Source organism: Rhinolophus ferrumequinum, chromosome X, assembly GCF_004115265.2.
Source record: "Rhinolophus ferrumequinum isolate MPI-CBG mRhiFer1 chromosome X, mRhiFer1_v1.p, whole genome shotgun sequence".
Taxonomy (NCBI): domain Eukaryota; kingdom Metazoa; phylum Chordata; class Mammalia; order Chiroptera; family Rhinolophidae; genus Rhinolophus; species Rhinolophus ferrumequinum.
The window spans coordinates 91,982,143-91,988,748 of record NC_046284.1 but is presented as its reverse complement, the minus strand read 5'-3'; the positions used below and the strand labels follow the sequence as shown (position 1 = coordinate 91,988,748).

The 6,606-nt window shown below is 41.6% G+C and overlaps 1 pseudogene; it reads right to left on the bottom strand.

The window, feature by feature from the left end:
• Positions 1–5,797: 5,797 nt before the first annotated feature.
• Positions 5,798–5,892, bottom strand: LOC117030349 (uncharacterized; annotated as a pseudogene).
• Between the last annotated feature and the right edge of the window lie 714 nt (positions 5,893–6,606).

Sequence of the window (6,606 nt, the reverse complement as noted above, 5' to 3'; positions counted from 1 at the left end):
GTGGGGACAGAGTCCCAGAGAGCAGTTTCCAGGCTCTCAGCCTCACGTGGAAAGTTGCTGGCTCGAGTAGTACATGGCCATCAGCTGTTACCGGTTAGCCATTAGCTACTGAGATAACTGCCTTGGCTACATTGGTTGGTTGGTTGGTTGGTCAGTTGGTTGGCAGGCAGAGAAGCAGACGGTGGATTGCGGCTCATGTGGATCCTGCTTCCAGCCACCAGCGAGAGAATAGTATGACTCCCCTATCTATGGCTCCGTTGGTGTTCCTTTTTGGCCTCACCACATCCTGTGTTCTGGTGTGGGGAGTGGGACCAGAGACCTTACATGACACATGGTGCAGCGAGCAGGGTATGGTGCCGCGAGCAGGGTATGGTGCCTGCCAAAACTCTCCGAAGGATGGTGGAACAGTTTGTGTGTAAGAAAACTCAGTTTCAGGAAGCCCACAAGGAGCGGCGCCAGGAGCAGGAAACGCAATCTGCCTGGGAGAAACGTGACCCCTCGGTGAATTGGTGGTCCTCTCCAGCCTCTTGATGGCGCACTGCCCTGTTGGCCATAGCAGGTGTCGCCTGCTTTTTGGTAGTCTGCTGCTGCCATAGGCTTTGAGGGTTGTAGACATCTTACACAGAGGCCTTTACCCACTAGGATGCTTGGCACGGCGAGCAGGATTCCAGCCAGGTAGGAATGGTGTCTGACTCTGCACAGGAGGACAGGTGGCCCCCACACAGTGTGTGATGCCCAGTAGTCACTGTTCTCAGGAGTTGGACCGCTGAGGAGGGGTGGGAGGACATGGATGGCTCTCTGGCCAGCACAGAGAGGGCCCTGCAGGTTCTGGCTAAGCGGTTGCCAGAGGAGGGGAAGGGTACAGCTGGCTGTGTGGGCTGGATGTTCCTCTCTGCATTGTGTCATAGCACAGAAGACGTGCTTGCTGGTTTGACCCATGATTTGCAAGTGATGCCAGGGGTGGTGGCCGAGTTGCTACTGCAAGAGACTGTGGTATACGGAGGTCTCGATGTCGGGATGATTTTGCGGGGAACCTATGTACTCTCATTATGGCCTATTATGGGGTCCCCTGTTCTGCTACATGTTGAAACTACACAAGGGACCCCAAGCATTGCCATAAGAATCTGGTACCACAAACCAGCAAAGGTGCCAGTGGCAGCGACCCTCCTTTCCCAGGACAAAAAGCTAGCATGTATCCTCCCAGATGGAAGGGATTTGCCATCGTTGGTTCCTATGACTACTATTTCTTTCCGCCCGTAGGTGCCTATAGGCCAATATGGCACAGGGTCCCTTGTGGAAGAGGCTTGTCGCAAAGATTGTAAAGCAAGATCCTGGAGGGGTAGAGTGTGGGGACAGAGTCACAGAGAGCAGTTTCCAGGCTCTAGGCCTCACATGGAAAGGTGCTGGCTCATGTAGTAGATGGCCATCAGCTGTCACTAGTTGGCCATTAGCTGTTATCGGTTATCCATTAGTCACTGATATAACTGCCATGTCTACGTTGGTTGGTTGGTTGGTTGGTTGGTTGGCTGGTTGGCAGAGAAGCAGACGGCGGATTGCGGCTCATGTGGCTCCTGCTTCCTGTATCTCCAACCCAGCCACCAGCAAGAATATAGTGGTATGACTCCTCTATCTGTGGCTCCTTTGGTGTTCCTTTTTGGCCTCACCATATCCTGCATTCTGGTGTGGGGAGCGGGAGCTGAGTCCCTGCATGACAGTAGATGAGAACCAATAACTAACTGGCCTTTGTGAATTTGCTTAAGATAACTGCCTCAAAATAGGAGCCATTGGACATTAACCAAAGCCTTATCTTTTAGTGACAGGGCAATCCAGGGCTACAGGAGAACACCAATCCTGTTTACATATTTTAAAATATCTCTCACAACTAATGCAAATCAAATGCTTTAAAATTTAAATCATTCCCACTAGTGTACACTTCAAACAACAAACTAACACTGGCAGTTATTACATCATCTTAAAAAGAAACACTCTTGTAATCAATTAAACTCATTATTCCTGAATAATCATTACCAATGATGTATAATTTAAATAATCTCTGCAAGATGATTTATTTATGACTGTCAGGTCTACTAACAACTTTTGAAAGCATCACTCAGTAGAGTCTGATAAAGTTTACTGTTGAAGCCATTTCAAACCTTAGGTACTTTCCAGTATTGCCCTGGGCCACACTGCTACAGACAGGAAGAACAGCCCATGAAAATTACCCAAGTGACTTGCCTTTCCTTCCCTTCCTCCAGCTGGACACTCTGGAAGGAATTTCTCTCTTTCTTGATATTCTTTATTTAAGCCACAAGATGAAACCAACTCACTCAGATATCCTTATATTTGGCTATCAACTCCTGCAAATCCTCCTCCTTGATAGGCGCTCATCTGGAGATCCTTGAGACAGCTGGCTGTATGTTAAACAGTTGCTTTGCCACCAGTGCATGGACTACCATTTTCCCATCCTGGGACTGAGGGCACCTTATTACCACCGATCCTACTACTACTCCATGTTTTCTCTGAAGATCTACTGTATGCAACTTCACTCCTGCTTAGGCATGTTTGATAGCAAGAGATAGAAATCTATGTGTTCTAGCTTGCAGTGAAGCAGGATTGATTGGAATATCAAATGCTATATTCTCGCGGCTACTGGAGTATGAGAATTGGATTATGGCCAGGCCACAGAGGAATGAGAACTAGTATGTCAGGCACTGTAGGGGGTCCTACCAACCCTTGTGTAGCCACAGCAGAGTTTCTTCTCTTGACAGGGTTTCTGGGTCCTATTTCTTGTGGCTTTTTCACACCTCTAGAACTCCAGCTCACGCATGGTATTGGCTTGCCATGGCACTGACTCCTGCCCTGTCTCTACTTGATTTTATTTCCAAGATTCAGCCTTTCAGTGTCCCAATTTCTGAATTAAGTTTCTTAGTGTTCTAATTCTAAATTCCCAGGAGAAAGTCAGGTGTAAACCCTCGGTCCAGTCACCTGTGATTAGCATGGGGATCTCATAACACTTCTATAGTGAAGACAAAGCAGGTTTTCTGAGAAGAGAATATGGGTGGCAAGGTAATGAATGGCATGTCAAGTGAAAGTTGGGATTCAGTTTCTGGAGTCCCAATAAGCAGTTGGGAAGAAAAATGAGAATTTGCACAAATATTTAGGGTAATTTTATTATCAGGAGGTAGTACAGGATGATGATTAAGAGCACAGATTCTGGAGTCAGACTTATTATCTATGTGACCTTGGATATGTTGTTTAACTTCTCTGTATCTCAATTTCCTCATCAGTAGAAAGGAGATAATGGTACCCATCTTACAACGTTGTTTTATATATAAAATACTTAGTTAATTAATATATGCAACATACAAAAGTTAGTTAATATATGTAACATAATTACAATAGTGCCTGGCTTGTATTAAGTGATAAATAAGCATCAGTTATTATGTTATTAACTACATCCTTCTTAGAGTTCCTGAGTAGCAGTATAAACTTTATTTACAATTTATTGTTTAAATTATGTTTATATAAAAATAAGTATTATTTGTGTTATCTCATTGGCATCAGCTGGTTAACAAATGGTTGGTGTATGTAGACAGGTAAGTTCAGTTTCATGGCTATTTGGTCTATTTTCTTTATTTAGCACGGTGAAGTATTTAATATGTTAGTCATAAATACTGACTTTTGTTATATTTGTATACCACTTATCCTGCTAGTTCAGATTTTTAAAAATTAACACATCTAAGTGGAGAAAAGTCTTAGCTACATCTCCTTAAAAGAGTAAACAGTTTATCATTACAATACGTAAATGAATACCCTGTATCACTTGCCTTAAATAGAAGATAACCATAGATATACTCATAAATACAATGAAAACAGCACAAAGTTACTAAAGTCTAACTAGATAACACTTGCCTGCTCAGAGCACGAGGTTGCTCAGAGCACATGGTTGCTCGGAGCAGGCAAGTGTTATCTAAAAAACAAAACAAAACAAAAAACAAACAAAAAAAAGGAGATCAACAAGTGTTAGAGGGTGTTAAAGACAAGCCCTAAGTTGAAACTTTGGTAGTGTTGTATTCAGAGGATTACAAAGAATTATACAGGGTATAATGCTCCCACTATGTGGCTTAATGTTACATGATGGTGGCTGTGAGGCCTGCCTAAGCTATTCTTGAAATTATCTCTACTACCTCTAGTAGTACAAGTTTTGCACAATGAGAAACTATATTCTTAGGTCTTACTATAGTCAAGACCTGTGTTAGGCACTCCTCTTGATTATAGTAAGCCCTAATAATACATGTTTTGTATTATAAATGGGATCATGCATATGCTGACTTGCTTTTTACTCTTAATAACTTAAGTTATCTCAGCATGTGAGTTCATATACGTCTACCTCATTTAAAAAATGGCTACATAGAATCTTGAAGTATGTATATTCCATATTTTCTTTAACCAGTCTTGCTGATGGACATTCGGGTTGTTTTTTGTGTGTATTCATTTTATAAGTGAGGGAATTGAGGCTAAAAGAGGTTAAGGCAGCCTGAGCATACCACAGTATACCATGTTCTGTGCCTCTGTATTCTGAAACATCGTCAACAGCAGCTTCATCTCACCAATGGTGATGCCCCATCTACATATATCAGAAATATCAGCTGTCCCTAAGTGTCAGATTCTTGAATTGGAGTTAAGGCTATTTGATTCACATGTAAAGGGGGAAATAATATTGTTTAAAGGGGTAGGTAAAAGAACCCCTGAAAAGGGCATAAGTGTATGGGGTGAAAGAGGGTAACCAGAGGTCTGACAGAGCTGGGAAAGACTGGAAGGATACCTAGGGTGGGGGTCAGAGGAGACAGTGCCGAGACTCACTAGAAGTGAAGGGAAGAGGCAGGAAAGCTTTGCAGGCTCACTCTGCCCACATCTCAATTTTGCATCCTATTTTGTCACCTATTTATGGTGTAGAAGAAATAGCAAATTACATTTCAGTGCCTGTCTAGCACAGTGTCACATCCTGCAAATGCTCAATAAATATTTACTGAGTGAATGAATAGATTTACATTCCTGATTACCTAAGACTTAGGGAATCTGGAGCCAGGCATCCAGGCATGGCAGGGATATCATCTGTGAGTGAAGGCACCATCTGACTTGGCCCCACACAGACAAGCCGAGTCAGACTAGAGGACAGAGGCAAGTATTGAACTTTATAGTTACCACATGGAATCAAACAATTCATAGCAATGTTTCAGGTGTTAGCAGAGGAAAAAATCTTGAAAAACCATTACAAGACTTCACATGTCCTTTGTGCAGCATCATAAAAACAAGATATCTTGCCCAAGTTTATGATTCCATTACAAAAGAAAAATAAAGCCATTAGTAAATCTAAGGAAAGATATTGACTACACATCTCTTTGTCCAGAATACATTGAATTGGGCTATGTGGCCCCCAAGAGCAAAACCTATCTGTTATTTTTAGTGAAGTTCGAGAAAGTTTAAATAAGCACAAGGCTGTCTGCCTTGAGTTGCTCTTTATGGTAGCAATATTATCCCCTTTATATCCTAGACATGGTTTCAAGTTGCAATATTTTGAGCACAGGTAGCCTATATTCCAGGTCAAATAGTTGTGAACTGAGAATATTTATTTATTTATATAGTTGATATACAATATTATAATAGTTTCAGGTATACAACATAGTGACTCAACATTTATATACCTTATGAAGTGATTACCACCATGCCTAGTAACCATCTGTCACCCTACACAGTTATTGTGATATTATTGACTATATTCTCTACGCTGTACATTAAAAATATGGAACGATTCACAAATTTGCATGTCATTCTTGCATAGGGGCCATGCTAATCTTCTCTGTATCATGAACTGAATACTTTTAGAGCAGTGGCTCGGATTGATTTGAAATGGTTCAAATCAAATGTAGGTTATGTAGCTTGAGTTCTGGTTGTGCCTTATTTTAGCTGTGAATATTAATCACAATTTTGCTGAAATAATGCTGTGCAACACATAACTATCAAATCTCCATTATTTTTCTCACTTGCAAGCCAGTGGATTGACTGTGGCTCTGTTGGGTTCAGTTGGGATCAGTTGGGCTTGGTTCTAGGCTGTAGGTTGAGTTTTGGTCTGTGTTCTATATGTAGATAACTCCTCATTCTGGAGAAGATACTCAGGGTATGTTTCCTCATGGTGGATGGCAGAAGTGCAAGAAAGAAAGTCAAACCACACAGGCACATTTAAAATCTCTACATGTGTCATGCCAACTAACATTCGATTGGCAAAAACCTATGTCAACAGAACAGGGAAAAATACTTCTTCCATAGTGACAACAGAAGGCAAGAAGGAAAAATTGTAAGCAAATAATGCAATCTAACACACCATGGTACCATGGTTAAGATGCTGAACCTCACTGTGCCTTAGTTTTCATCATCTGAAATATGGGCATCATAATGCTATCTACTTCATAGGGTTGTTTGAAGATTTAAATGAGTTAATATGTATAAAGTACTTGGAATAGTGCCTGGCTCAAAGTAATTGTCCAATAAATATCAATTATTCATACTTAAGCTATTTTCTAAGCAAGTAAAGTAAAATGTTCTTGA